This window comes from Aquarana catesbeiana, linkage group LG01, assembly GCF_042186555.1.
Source record: "Aquarana catesbeiana isolate 2022-GZ linkage group LG01, ASM4218655v1, whole genome shotgun sequence".
NCBI lineage: Eukaryota > Metazoa > Chordata > Amphibia > Anura > Ranidae > Aquarana > Aquarana catesbeiana.
Window position 1 is genome coordinate 848,299,271 of NC_133324.1, and position 15,963 is coordinate 848,315,233.

The window sequence follows — 15,963 nt, forward strand, 5'->3', positions numbered from 1 at the left end:
AGCGCCTTCTTTGGCTATCTCCAAATTTGGCACTACGCCCTTACCTTCACACCTAACCTTCAATTCTCTAAACCATCCCCATTCCAATGCTTAATCTTGTCTGGTCCCTCACAGAAGGGATTAACCTCAGCTATATATAAATATATATATATATATATATATATATATATATATATATATATATATATATATATATATATATATATATATATATATACATGTTTTAGTATGTTACCAAAAATTAACATGGGTTTCTAATTGCTCATTAATGAAGTAAAATTTATCACATTTTAAAACAGAGATATGAATAGATCTGATTGCTTAATATTACAATTCTATATTTGCTTCCTATGATAATGATCATATTGAACCACTGAGAAACATGTCTATGGGCACTCTAAAAAAGTATATTATGCTTGTCAGTTACAAAAAAAATATTGCTAAAAAAAATCCACATGGTTTAATGTCTGATGTAATATTTAAGTGGATGTAAACCAGATTCATGAAATTTAACCTAGGCACATAAATCTGTAGTGTTTTCTTATCTCTCTCCAAAGCACTGAGTTCTGTAGCATGATAACTTCTGATAAGTTCTCCAAGATGGGAGATAAAACCAAACTGTAATTTGTATTGGGGGAGGTTGCTATAAATAGATTAGCAGAGAGCTTGTCATGTCAAAGCACAGCTCTAAAAGTCTCTGCCTATGTGAAAGGGGGGTGTGCCTTTCCTCCAATCAGCTGTCTCCCAATGTAAGCCAAGACTACACTCACAGTGCAGAATGGGGAAGTAAAAATTCTAACACAATGTAAGAATTCTAAAGAATATAGAAAGGAGATATACATGTAAAACTTATGTAGGGAGATTTGTTTCATCCCTGTGTATCATCTGAGGCTGTTCACGTCACTGGGTACATATGTGAAAATTTACATCCACTTTAATTACTATATAAATAAAACAAATGAAAGAAATGCTATAGATATCTCTTGTTCTTGTGTTTCTTTTTGTAAAGTAATAGTAACAATATATTCAACTCTTTATTACCATTCTAGATAGTATATTTACTCACTGTGACAGTAACTCTATTAACCGCTTGCCAACCAGCCGCCACAGTTATACTGCGGCAGGTTGGCTCGGCTGAGTGAAACGCTGTATAGGTACAGCGGTCTCTTCAATGGCAATAGCAGGTGCGCGTGCCGCTGGAGCCGATGCGTGTGGCCGGTGGCCGCGATGGCTGGTGGCCACCTGCAATTGCTCCACTGAGAGCCAGAACAGGGATCTGTCAATGTAAACAAACAGATCCCTGTTCTGTCAGGGGAGAAGAGAGAGAGATTGTCTGTTCCTAATGATCAGGAACAGCGATCTCTCCTCCTCCAGTCAGTCCCATCCCCCACAGTTAGAAACACCTCCCAGGGAACATCTTTAACCCCTTGATTGCCTCCTTCCCTGCCAGTGTCATTTATACAGTAATCTATTTATACAGTAATCAGTGCATTTGTATAGCACTTATCGCTGTATAAATCTCACTTGTCCAAAAAAAGTGTCACAAGTGTCTGATCTGTATGCCGCAATGTCGCAGTCCCACTAAAAATTTCTGATCACCGTTATTACTAGTAAAAAAAAAAAAAATAATAAAAATGCCATAAATATATCCCCTATTTTGTAGATACTATAACTTTTTTTGCAAACCATTCAATAAACGCTTATTGCATTTTTTTTTAACCAAAAATATGTAGAAGAATACATATTGGCCTAAACTGGTGAAAATTTTTATTTTTTTTTAATTTTGGCATATTTATTATAGCAAAAAGTAAAAAAATATTGTTTTTTGTTTATAGCACAAAAAATAAAAACACAGAGGTGATCAAATACCACCAAAAGAAAGCTCTATTTATGGGAAAAAAGGACAGCATTGCACGACTGTGCAATCATCAGTTATAATGACGTACCATATCGAAAAAATGGCCTGGTCATTAGGGGGTAAATCCTTCCAGGGCTGAAGTAGTTAAAAAATCATTATTATATATATATATATATATATATATATATATATATATATATATATATATATATAAAAAAAGGGAATGGTAGAATATTCAGACACAATTGACTCATTTTTGTTCTCATGTTATCTCCAATGTCCATTCTTGGGATGGGATAGTTTATGGTTTCAGTATTAGCAAAACCTTTGCAGTGGAGCTAAAAATGTCCCAGCACGGGCATAGTTTTGCACGGAACATATTTATTATCTCACACTTGTGAACAAAGGCAGTGCCATCAGAGCAAAAAGAATTCTTTAAATTGAACTGAATATTAAACAGAATGACATCCATTTATTATAGTTTCCCCCTGCCTTCATAAATACTGTACTGTGTGAGCAGTTTTTGGCAGATTTGAAAGTTTTTCTGCCTGGAATTCATCAGCTGCAGCTGTACCTCTTAGAAGAGAAGAGATTAACCTCTGCAACTCTGGATGGTAAAAATATCTTTCTCTAATCTGCTGCTATAGTAAATGTGATTTATCGCCTTTTCCCAGCTGGACAACACTGGCAAAAGAAATTAAGAAAGGGAAAGTTTTGTGAAGGAAACTCTAATGACTGAAAATCTTCTATATTTAAAGAACTTTTTTTTAGTAAAAGTGTATGTAATTGAAAATAAAATCTAAAACATACAAATTATCAAATCACTTCCCAAACATTTCTCTAACTATTTAATGTCTGGTAGGCTTATCCACTTTAATGATCAGGGTAGTTTTCAAGCATGGAAGTGTGAGAATGATGTTAAATAAAATCAATTGTGCTCGCGCTAAAAATGTGAATTGAAAAAAAATATGAATATATATAAACTGAGTATAAAATATAAACTAATTGTGCAAAAATGTTAAACCATAATTAGTATGCTAATAAAAACATACATGTAAAAAAATATATATATATAATGTGCAATCCTTATATATAAAATTCACAAAGTGCATCCACATAAAAGTGCAATCCTTATATAAAATGCTGAAAGTGCATCATGCATGAATATAGACCTAATTAATAAGTGCAAATCCTGTGACAATCAAGTGTCCAAACAAAATACGATCAGTAGATTCAAACTGAAACAAAGAAGTTTAAGAAAACAGTGTCCATGAATGAAGTGTTCATCAAGCTTCTCCTGAAAAGTGTCCAAATCACAACAAGCTGGATGTGCTCTCCCGTGATCCCCCACTTGTGCTTGCGCTCACCTCTATTCGTGTGACACGGTAGTTAAACAGTGTCAAAACACGCATTGGGGCCACTCCTGGGCTCACTCAGGATGCAATGATGTATGTCCAATCCTCACAGGTAAAACATCATTCATAAAAGAGAAAAAGAAAGCTCCATGGTGTAATATAGTAAGGGATTTATTTAAAGTAAAAGAAGTTCCTCTAGGAGGGTACTCACAGTATGCAGGTGCTACAGTGCACCAAACTATACAGGTGTATTTCGTTTAGCAGCGGCTCGTATGGCATGCAGTGTGGTGTATATTCCTCTCCTTCCCTGCTGACAGCTCCGTCCTACTCCTCCCCGACGCGTATTCGGCACAGGGATCACGTGCCTTCCTCTGGGGGATATCAATGATGTTATTTAAAAAAAAAAAATGTGTGGCCTTACAGCGCTACTATACATTGCTAAAAATGGACAATACTACAATCTATCTATCTATCTATCTATCTATCTATCTATCTATCTATCTATCTATCTATCTATCTATCTATCTATCTATCTATCGATCTTTTACTTTTCTTCTTTGATTCCTGTCAACAAACTATAACATAATAGCACGTTAAATGGCCTTTGAACAAATTGGCTCTGGGATGTATATATGTGTGTTTATGTCTCAGTGGTAAGGAGGTTACATTGTAAACACATTTTCCCAGGAATTATGCGTATGGCTTTACTGTAGTGTGCAGTGACAATATGCAGCACAATATAAAGTTGTAAGGGGACTGGCCTATAAAACATCTCCAGGGCTAGTGTTGCAACCAGTAAGTGGAGCCAGGGCACAAACAAGAAATGCTCAAGGCACAAACAAGTAGTTTTATTGTAAATTATTTTTCATTGCTTGTGTTACAGCATATAAAAATGACTACAAAGCCCAAGGCTGGGAGCCACCATTACCTTCACTGTCACTCTAACAAGGGTCACAGCTTAATGGATGTTTTTCCCTATTTCTTTTTTCTGATTTTCTTTCTTTTTCCATGCTGGTCAAAATAAAATTTTCCATATGTTTTTTCCATCTGTCCATCTTTCTATTGACATTACAAGATTATATTGTATGTATTGCTGCTTTACATGTATACAAAAATGCTAGAATGTTGGAAGGGAATCTTGTCTTGGGCTGCAATCTTGGCTCATGATGGTTAGCTTGTTGTTTTGGAGAATTAAATGACAGAAAATGGACCTGAATGGGCTGTCCTACATGCAACAATCACCACAGAGAAGCTCCAGAACTTTTTTTTGAAGTGGAGAACGGTTCGTTACCACAGTTTTTGGTGCATTTGCCACACTTGGGGTACCTTTAACATGTAATAACAACACAAGCACGCTGCACATTTGCAGCGTTTCAGAAGAAGCAGCACATGGAGAAGCTCAGTTCTCTGTCACACAGTTTTCTCCTTCTATCAGCATGCTCCTTACAGCGCCACTGATTGGCCCATTTAAAGATCTCCCATGTGGACTTTCTTGTACAGGGATATCAATATCACATCAAATTCAGGTGCTTACAGTGCTGCCATTAAAAAATAAATTTATAGGGTGAGACTTGGGCGCTTGATCCAGAAGCTCTGCACCCAGGGAGCATACCGGAGCGATTTAAAGTGCACAGGAGTCTAGATGAAAGGTGTTTTTTGCCTTGTCAGCTTTGGGCAACCATCTGGAGCATGTTCTGCAAAATGTAAGTGCGAGGAGACAGGGCCGGCTGATGGATTTCTTTCCCCCGCTCCACTCAGAAAGCCAAGATAGCAGCAGCCGGTCTCCATCTTTACTACACCAGCTAGTAGAGGAGAAGGAGATGGCATGGCTGCACCACAGAGGACCTCAGCACAAGCCCATCCACAGAAATAGCCCTAACCCTGGTGACTCTATCAGTACTACCAGCCCAGTTAAGACAAAGCAGAAGCTGTCTCCCGTGTTCATTACACAGGCAGAGGTGAGTGCATCTGAATCCACTATTGATGACACCAGGGAACTTCAAGATTCTATACTTGCCTTTCCCACAATTAATCAGCCTGTTATGGACACTATCCTTAAAGATATGCTGGTAACTCTTATAAGTTCCATCTATGCCGATATTCTTTCACTGGTGCAACCATGCAGGCTCCAATCACACCTAGGTGATTTGAATTGTGGGCAGAATCACCACGATTTTGCCTGCAATTCCACAATTGTGGCAAAATGCGAGATGCATTTGCAATGACATTATTTCTCATTGGCACTCCAAACACTGAACAATTTTGCCGCGATTGTTGAGGGACAAATTCAAAATCGTGGGACACATGTCACTCAAAATAAGTTCCGGATCTTCTTTTGGACATGCATCCTGGAATTTTGTTTGCGCAATTTTGCCACAATTTCTCATCCAACAATTGCAGTAAAATCGCTGCATGTTTGGGGAGCCATTGAGAAATAATGGCATCGCAAATGCGTCCCGTGTTTTGTCATGATTGTGGAATCACGAGCAGAACTTCGGCAATTATGCCCGCAGTTCAAATCACCTAGGTGTGAATGGAGCCTTAAGGCTGACATACATGAGGTCAGTGACAGAGTGTCCCACATTGAAAACAAAATAGGAGAATTTGTGGCCACTTTCAATGAGCTAGTGAATGCCCACGATCATATAATATTCAATTAATTAAATCCAAATTAGCAGTCCTAGAGGACTTCTCTGATCATGAGCTCAAGCCCTATTTCACAATGATCATGGCAGGAGCTCTCCTGGACTTTCCTACAGAAGAACTTGTAATCGATTGCATCCTTCGATTACAGAAGCCTAAACATATTCATGAACACTTGCCCAGAGAAACAATTGCCCCTAATATATTTTTTCATACTAAGGAAAAGCTGTTGGCTCCAACTAGATATCCAGATTGTATGCCAGAATGTATGCAGGGCCTCACCCTCTTTGCTGATATGTCGCAATATATGCTGCAACAGATGAAAAATCTTGCCACAGGTCCTAAGACTCTCCACAATTATATTATCACCTACAAATGGTATCCAGTTAAACTGCTGATTGATCATGAGGGAGAGACATTTGTAGCAACTTCTGTTGAGGAAGGCCTCCGTTTGCTGAAGAACTGGTGTGTTCTAGATCCAAAGCTAAATTCACACCTAAATTCTCCTCAGCCTCTGACACCACAGCCTGATTGACAAGATGTTGAAACCTTATGCAGTATAATTTTTTTTTTGTAATCTAGCAACTTTAGAAGCTCCCACAGTGCTCGTTTGTATGTGAATTTTTGCATTATCTACCCCATTGTCATTTTTTATTTTACTTGTGTCGTTGTTACACCCGTGACCCAGTACAGGATGTTTGAAGTTCTATATAACGAATATTATTTTGTCTTTGATGAGTAAATTCAGCTCCTGAAAGGACATATTCTCCACGAGAACTGATCTTTACTCCATAGACTACTGATTCCTTCACAGATCTTCAACTTTCCAAACATACTACTCCCTCTGCCTTTTGGATGGTGTACAGGCCAGTGTCCCATATAAGGCACTGTCTACTTACCTGATCATCTCCTCTAGCTACCTTTCATTTATATTTTTGGCCTCCCTGTATAGGAATATTTGCTGTCATGTCTTTTATAATACCATATTTCAATGTGAAAGGCCTCCACACTCCGGCCAAATGCAGAATGTCGTGGAAGGAATATTCAAGTCTAACGCTTCTTCGAAGAAGCAAGGTGTGTTAATTGCCATAAAAGATTCTATGGCCTTCAAATTGAATTCGGAAATGCATGATACCCAGGGACGCTACATAATCCTTGTATGAGAGATAAACAATAAGTTATATACAATAATTAACGTATATCTTCCTAATGACAAACCAGTTGCTTTCCTTTGGAAAATTTGGAAAAAGGTGAGCTCTGTAAGCATGGGTCACATTATACCACGTGGAGACTTTAATGCAAAACCCAACTGTATATTGGATATGTCTGGTCCAAAGCGCAGTAAGTCCTGTCGGTCAACCTTAGATGATTTTATCTCCTCTCATGATTTATACAATATGTGGAGATGCCAATACTCGACTGAAAATAAAAAAGTATTCCGCTTAGCCAAACTTGGGAACTGCTGCGACCCAATAAATCTGAATACTAGACTTTTGAAAATGTGTAAAAATGGTGCGCTGTTCCCTTAAATGTTGATATAACATGTGATAATTACTATGTGAATCACCAAAACAAGTGGGTACAAGTGCAAGTGCACAGATGAATAACAAGCATATAATATTGGAACAAAAATATCATTAAATCATTAAATTTAAAGTCCATAGGATCCACGTATATCATAAATAAAAAAAGGTAAACAGTCCAACACAAATGTGTCACATAAAGTCATCAGTGCTTATGGACAAACATCCACTTTAAAAGGTGGTCCAGCGTCCAAAAAGTGCTCCTTAGAAAAAAGAAGCCTCTTACAAGATAGTATAGATCTTGATTACAAAGTTCAAACAAGCCTTCATATAGTCTCCACATTAGAAGCTTAAATGGTACCTTAGATTGTAAGCTCCTTGAGGGTAGGGACTGATGTGAATGTACAATGTATATGTAAAGCGCTGCGTAAATTGACGGCGCTATATAAGTACCTAAAATAAATAAAATAAAATAAAATAAATGGTAGGGTGTTTCTGCTGTGATGGTATCATTGCTGGAAATGGACAAGTGGCTGCTCACCAAGAAGGCTATGTGCAGTCCCATCTGCTCCACACAGATGGATGGAGTCACTTGACTGAAAAGCACTACACCTTTATTTCCCACTAGGGATGGGCGATTGGTTCTTTCTGAACTTTAGCTGTTCAGACGTTCAACGAACAGCTGAACAAATGGGTCGTTCACCCCTTTGTTCGCCCCCCCCCCCCCGAACTGACCACAATGCATTGCGGCACTGAAAAGTGCATTGCAAGCCCTGATTGGCTGAAGCAGTGAAAGCTTCAGCCAATCAGGACACAAGGCACTGTCAGAGTCATGATTGGTAGGGATGAGCTTCGTGTTCGAGTCGAACCCATGTTCGACTCGAACATCGGCTGTTCGATCGTTCGCCGAATTGCGAACGTTATGGGCCGTTCGCGCTAAATTCGTGTGGCGCGTCACGGCCCATAATTCACTGCGGCATCGCAGTGCATTGCTGGCTGATGATTGGCCAAGCATGCACTATGACCCGCATGCTTGGCCAATCACAGCGCCGTCAGTAGAGAGAGCTGTAATTGGCCAAAGTCAGGGTGGCTTTGGCCAATTATGGCTCAGGGGATTTAGTACACACCCCACACTATATAAGGCCGCCTGCACGGCGGCCCTGTGTAGTGTGTGTTCCGGTGTGCTGAGAGATAGAGAGAGAGAGAGACAGTGTCATTTGATTTGAGTTAGATAGATTAGGCAGAACAGTCAGTCAGTTAGCTGCACTTACAGTGTATTGTGTATATATATGCATCCCAGGTATTGCATATATATATATACACTGTATTCAGTTTAGCTAGATCCGTTCCTGTTATCTTCTATCTAGACTATTTACATTTAATGCAGTGCGTCCTGCTCACAGTGTTCAGCTAGATCCGTTCCTGCTAATTTACATTTAGTGCAGTGCGTCCTGCTCACAGTGTTCAGCTAGATTCGTTCCTGTTATCTTCTAGACTATTTACATTTAGTGCAGTGCGTCCTGCTCACAGTGTTCAGCTAGATCCGTACCTGCAATTTACATTTAGTGCAGTGCGTCCTGCTCACAGTGTTCAGCTAGATCCGTTCCTGCTATTTACATTTAGTGCAGTGCGTCCTGCTCACAGTGTTCAGCTAGATCCGTTCCTGCTATTTACATTTAGTGCAGTGCGTCCTGCTCACAGTGTTCAGCTAGATCCGTTCCTGTTATTTACATTTAGTGCAGTGCGTCCTGCTCACAGTGTTCAGCTAGATCCGTTCCTGCTATTTACATTTAGTGCAGTGCGTCCTGCTCACAGTGTTCAGCTAGATCAGTTCCTGCTATTTACATTTAGTGCAGTGCGTCCTGCTCACAGTGTTCAGCTAGATCCGTTCCTGCTATTTACATTTAGTGCAGTGCGTCCTGCTCACAGTGTTCAGCTAGATCCGTTCCTGTTATCTTCTAGACTATTTACATTTAGTGCAGTGCGTCCTGCTCACAGTGTTCAGCTAGATCCGTTCCTGCTATTTACATTTAGTGCAGTGCGTCCTGCTCACAGTGTTCAGCTAGAGCCGTTCCTGCTATTTACATTTAGTGCAGTGTGTCCTGCTCACAGTGTTCAGCTAGATCCGTTCCTGTTATCTTCTAGACTATTTACATTTAGTGCAGTGCGTCCTGCTCACAGTGTTCAGCTAGATCCGTTCCTGCTATTTACATTTAGTGCAGTGCGTCCTGCTCACAGTGTTCAGCTAGATCCGTTCCTGTTATCTTCTAGACTATTTACATTTAGTGCAGTGCGTCCTGCTCACAGTGTTCAGCTAGATCCGTTCCTGTTATCTTCTAGACTATTTACATTTAGTGCAGTGCGTCCTGCTCACAGTGTTCAGCTAGATCCGTTCCTGTTATCTTCTAGACTATTTACATTTAGTGCAGTGCGTCCTGCTCACAGTGTTCAGCTAGATCCGTTCCTGTTATCTTCTAGACTATTTACATTTAGTGCAGTGCGTCCTGCTCACAGTGTTCAGCTAGATCTGTTCCTGTTAAATTCCTACTGACAGGCAGGCTTGTCTGGTTACAGTATATAAAGCTACCTGAAGAAAATTACAGGTGTTCTATTTGATCCTATTAGTACCACGGTCAGGCAGCTAGACTATTTACATTTAGTACAGTGCGTCCTGCTCACAGTGTTCAGCTAGATCCGTTCCTGTTATCTTCCTACTGACAGGCAGGCTTGTCTGGTTACAGTATATAAAGCTACCTGAAGAAAATTACAGGTGTTCTATTTGATCCTATTAGTACCACGGTCAGGCAGCTAGACTATTTACATTTAGTACAGTGCGTCCTGCTCACAGTGTACAGCTAGATCCGTTCCTGTTATCTTCCTACTGACAGGCAGGCTTGTCTGGTTACAGTATATAAAGCTACCTGAAGAAAATTACAGGTGTTCTATTTGATCCTATTAGTACCACGGTCAGGCAGCTAGACTATTTACATTTAGTACAGTGCGTCCTGCTCACAGTGTTCAGCTAGATCCGTTCCTGTTATCTTCCTACTGACAGGCAGGCTTGTCTGGTTACAGTATATAAAGCTACTTGAAGAAAATTACAGGTGTTCTATCCGAGCTTAGTGCAGCTACAGGCCATTAGTATGTCTGGAAGGCCAAGAAGGAGAGGCAGACAGTCACAAGCCAATAAGAGAGGGCAAGCAGGCTCTGTGTCTAGTGCTGGTCGTGGAGACAGTGCATCCTCATCAGCACGTGGCCATGGGACACGCTTGGCCTTTTTTTCGGCAGCTGGCCGTGTTGAGCCGCAACATGCGGAAGACTTGGTCGAGTGGATGACCAAGCCGTCCTCATCCTCCTCATCCTCTCTCACCCATGCCCAGGGTGCTTTGTCTGGCAAAGCAGCGGCCTCTTCCCTCAGCTCAATGTCATCAGTGACTCCTTCCCTAGCTCCACCATGTCCTCATGAGGATTCCCTCGAACTGTTTGACCACAGTGTTGGGTACATGCTCCAGGAGGATGCCCAGCGTTTGGAAGGCTCTGATGACGATACTGAGCTCGATGAAGGCAGTAACATGAGCACGGACAGAGGGGGTGCCCAAGAAGGACAGCAATCTGGCAGTCATGCTCCCCCTGCTGCAGCATACTGCCAGGTTTGCTCCAGTGATGAGGAGGGAGGGGATGATGAGGTCACTGACTCAACGTGGGTGCCTGATAGGAGAGAGGAGGAGGAGGAGGAGGAGGAGGAGAAGGAGGCGGCGGCACATCACCAACGAGGCAGGATGCCCTCCAGGGGCCAGCCTAAGGGCAGCACATTGACTGCATCACACCCCAAAGCTCCACATGTGCAGGGCGCTGCAGTCTCTGCGCGTTATTCAAAAAGTTCTTTGGTGTGGGCCTTTTTTGAGACGAGTGCATCAGATCGCACCGCTGCTATTTGCAACATATGTCTCAAGCGTATCTCGCGTGGCCAAAACATCTCCCGCTTGGGTACCACATGCTTGACCAGACATATGTTGACCTGCCATGCAGTTCGTTGGCAAGCGTATCTAAAAGACCCACACCAAAGAACAAAGAGGATCTCTCCTTGCTCCTCATCAGCTGAGATTTCCAACCCCACTAGACCTTCAGTCCTCTCTGAGACCTGCAGTGAGAGGAATGAAGGTGTAGAATTAGGTGTGTCACAGCCAAGTACTTGTGGGCAATCTGCTTTTGGTACACCGACGTCAGATTGTACCAGGCAAATTTCCCTGCCCCAGCTGCTGCACCGCCGAAAGAAGTTTGCTCCCAGCCATCCACATGCCCAGCGGTTGAATGCTAGCTTGGCAAAATTGCAAGCACTTCAACTGCTGCCTTTTCAGTTGGTAGACTCTGCCCCCTTCCGTGAGTTTGTGGAATGTGCGGTTCCTCAGTGGCAGGTACCCAAACGCCACTTTTTCTCACGGAAGGCGATTCCGGCTCTCTACCGGCATGTGGAAGGCAATGTCCATGCCTCGCTGGACAGGGCGGTCAGCGGTAAGGTGCATATTACCGCTGACTCATGGTCCAGCAGGCATGGACAGGGACGTTACCTAAGTTTCACGGCGCATTGGGTGACTCTGCTGGCAGCTGGGAAGGATGCAGGACAAGGTGCAGTAGTGTTGGAGGTTGTTCCGCCACCACGCCTCCAAAATGCTGATTGTGACACACCTCTCTCCTCCACCCCCTCCTCTTCTTCTTCCTCCATGGCCTCTTCCTCGGAACCAGCGGTGCTCCGTAGGCGTTCAAGGGGCTACGCAAGTACGCAGGCCAAAAGATGCCATGCGGTGCTTGAGCTGGTGTGCTTGGGGGACAGGAGCCACACTGGGGCAGAGGTTCTGTCAGCTCTGCAGGGGCAGGTTCAGAGGTGGTTGACGCCACGCCAACTTAAGGCAGGAATGGTGGTTTGCGACAATGGCACCAACCTCCTCTCTGCCCTCCGACAGGGACAAATGACCCATGTGCCCTGTTTGGCTCACGTCCTTAACTTGGTGGTGCAGCGGTTCTTGGGCAGGTACCCGGGCTTACAGGATGTCCTGAGGCAGGCCAGGAAAGTCTGTGTGCATTTCCGCCGGTCATATAATGCCAGTGCTCGGCTGACGGACCTCCAAAAGGAGTTTAACCTGCCCAAGAACCGCCTAATCTGTGACATGCCCACCAGGTGGAACTCAACGTTGGCCATGCTGCAGCGGCTGCACACGCAGCAGAGGGCCATCAATGAGTACCTGTGCGACTATGGCACCAGGACAGGGTCAGGGGAGCTTGGTTTTTTTTCCCCACGCCAGTGGGCCATGATCAGGGATGCATGCACTGTCCTGTCACCATTCGAGGAGGCCACGAGGATGGTGAGCAGTGACAGTGCATGCATCAGTGACACTGTCCCCCTTGTCCACCTGTTGGAGCACACGCTGCGTGGAATAATGGACAGGGCACTTGAGGCAGAACAGAGGCAGGAAGAGGAGGACTTCCTTAGCTCTCAAGGCCCCCTTTATCCAGACAGTGTTCCTGCGTGCCTGCCGATCACACAGGAAGAGGACGAGGAGGAAGAGGAGGAGGAGGAAGATTGTGTCAGTATGGAGGTGGAGCCTGGCACTCAGCATCAGCAGCAGTCTTTAAGGGATCAGTCCCAAGAAACACATGGACTTGTACGTGGCTGGGAGGAGGTGGCTGCGGACCATGTCGTTCTTAGTGACCCAGAGGACTCCGGACCGAATGCCTCAGCAAACCTACGCTGCATGGCCTCCCTGATCCTGCAAAGCCTGCGTAAGGATCCTCGTATTCGTGGTATCAAGGAGAAGGACCAATACTGGCTGGCAACCCTCCTTGATTCACGTTACAAGGGTAAGGTTGCGGACCTTATCTTGCCATCGCAGAGGGAGCAGAGGATGAAACATCTTCGGGAGGCCTTGCAGAAAGGTCTGTGCAACGCGTTCCCAGAGACTGGGAGGTTACAAACTCCTGTTTCTGGACAACGTGTTGCTGAGGCTTCGGTCAGTCAAAGAAGGAGCGATGGAGAAGGTGGCCGTCTGACCGATGCGTTCAGACAATTTTTTGGTCCGCAGCCCCAAGGTATGATCGGTTCCAGCAACCATCGCCAGCGTCTGTTTTACATGGTGCAGGAATACCTAGGGGCAAGATCAGACTTGGACACCTTTCCCACCGAAAATCCTCTGGGTTACTGGGTCTTGAGGATGGATCACTGGCCAGAGCTTGCACAGTATGCAATTGAGCTACTGGCCTGTCCTGCATCCAGCGTTCTTTCGGAACGCACATTCAGTGCTGCTGGAGGCGTGGTAACCGATCACAGGGTGCATCTGTCCACCGACTCGGTCGATCGGCTGACCTTCATAAAAATGAATGAGTCTTGGATCACCACCAGCTACCAAGCACCTGATGCTGATGTAACCGAATAATTTTTTTTGAAATCTCAGATCCCTTCAAAGACTGCCTATGCTGATGCTGAGTGACTATCCCTGAGTAATTATCCTCTTCCTCCTCAATCATCACGCTGATAGCTTGTAAGAACATTTTTGGTTCTGGGCACCACCACCAGTGCCTAAGGCACAATTTTTCAGCCCCTGTTTAACAGGGGCGTGTAATTACAATTTTTGATGTAATACTTTGCAGCAGGGCTCGTTCCTGCATTCCAACTAGAGTGTCTGTGAGGGGTTGCAGTGTTGTGGCACCAGCACCAGTGCCTAAGGCCCAATTTTTCTGCCCCTGTCTAACAGGGGCGTGTAATTACAATTTTTGATGCAATACTTTGCAGCAGGGCTCGTTCCTGCGTTCCAACTAGAGTGTCTGTGAGGGGTTGCAGTGTTGTGGCACCAGCACCAGTGCCTAAGGCCCAATTTTTCTGCCCCTGTCTAACAGGGGCATGTAATTACAATTTTTGATGCAATACTTTGCAGCAGGGCTCGTTCCTGCGTTCCAACTAGAGTGTCTGTGAGGGGTTGCAGTGTTGTGGCACCAGCACCAGTGCCTAAGGCCCAATTTTTCTGCCCCTGTCTAACAGGGGCGTGTAATTACAATTTTTGAAGCAATACTTTGCAGCAGGGCTCGTTCCTGCGTTCCAACTAGAGTGTCTGTGAGGGGTTGCAGTGTTGTGGCACCAGCACCAGTGCCTAAGGCCTAATTTTTCAGCTCCTGTTCAACAGGGGCATGTAATCACAATTCTTGATCTAATATTTCACAGCAGGGCCCTGTGAGGGCTTACAGTGTTGTGGCCACAGCAACACCTAAGGCCCAAATTTCTGCTGAGTATATAGGGCAGGACCCTACTTTCAAACATCTAACTTACAAACGACTCCTACTTGCAAACGGAAGGAGACAACAGGAAGTGAGATGAAATCTACCCCTAGGAAGGGAAATTCTCTCCTGTAAGAGTTAATATGGGAAAACAATTTCTCCTTTCCACTGATGCTTTCCAATCCTTGTTCCACAAAAAAACCCAAATTTTCAAAAAACATTTTTCATTGGGACAAAAAAGTGAGGTGAAATCTTCTGAAGAGGAGGAAAGACAGCAAAACAAATGTCACAGGGGTGATAACCCTTCCCTATGTTTTCCAAAAAGCTTAGAAAAGATTTTTTGGCTGGAGCTAAACACGTTAAAAATGTTCAAAATTACAAACAGATTCTACTTAACAACAAACCTACAGTCCCTGTCTTGTTTGCACCGCCTGTATACTGCTGTTCAGAGTATATAGGGCCTGGTGGCCCCACACCTTTCCTTATTTTAATTTGGGTACGGGGTTCCCCTTAATATCCATACAAGACCCAAAGGGCCTGGTAATGGACTGGGGGGTACCCATGCCGTTTGTCTCACTGATTTTCATCCATATTGCCATGACCCGACATGACATTAAACCCGCAAGCAGTTTTAAATGAGATTTTTTCCTTTAAAAATGACATTTGGTGCAGGGACTGTTCTAAACATGGGAAACACGCGTCACTTTACAGGCATACTATAGACACCCCCCAGGTACGATATTTAAAGGAATATTTCACTTTTTTTTTTTACTTTAAGCATCATTAAAATCACTGCTCCCGAAAAAACGGCCGTTTTTAAAAGTTTTTTTTGCATTGATACATGTCCCCTGGGGTAGGACCCGGGTCCCCAAACCCTTTTTAGGACAATACCATGCAAATTAGCCTTTAAAATGAGCACTTTTGATTTCGAACGTTCGAGTCCCATAGACGTCAATGGGGTTCTAACGTTCGTGCGAACTTTCGGTCCGTTCGCGGGTTCTGGTGCGAACCGAACCGGGGGGTGTTCGGCTCATCCCTAATGATTGGACACTGTCATCATGACTTTATCCAATCATGGCTCATTCCCGCCCCACAATATAAAAGTATTCTTTCAATGGCAGCCATTTTCAGTGTTATTTTGGCGTGGAGAGAGATAGAACAGGGCTCTGTTGAGTGCTATTAGTTAGTTAGTGTGCTATACTGTGCTATTTTACTTAAATTCTCAGTGTAGAATATTAGTTTAGTGTCTGTCTAGGGATAGTGTGAGTGTAGTGAGGAGGATCATCATTCAGCTTTGCATAGGGTGCAGCTAGAGTAGGGA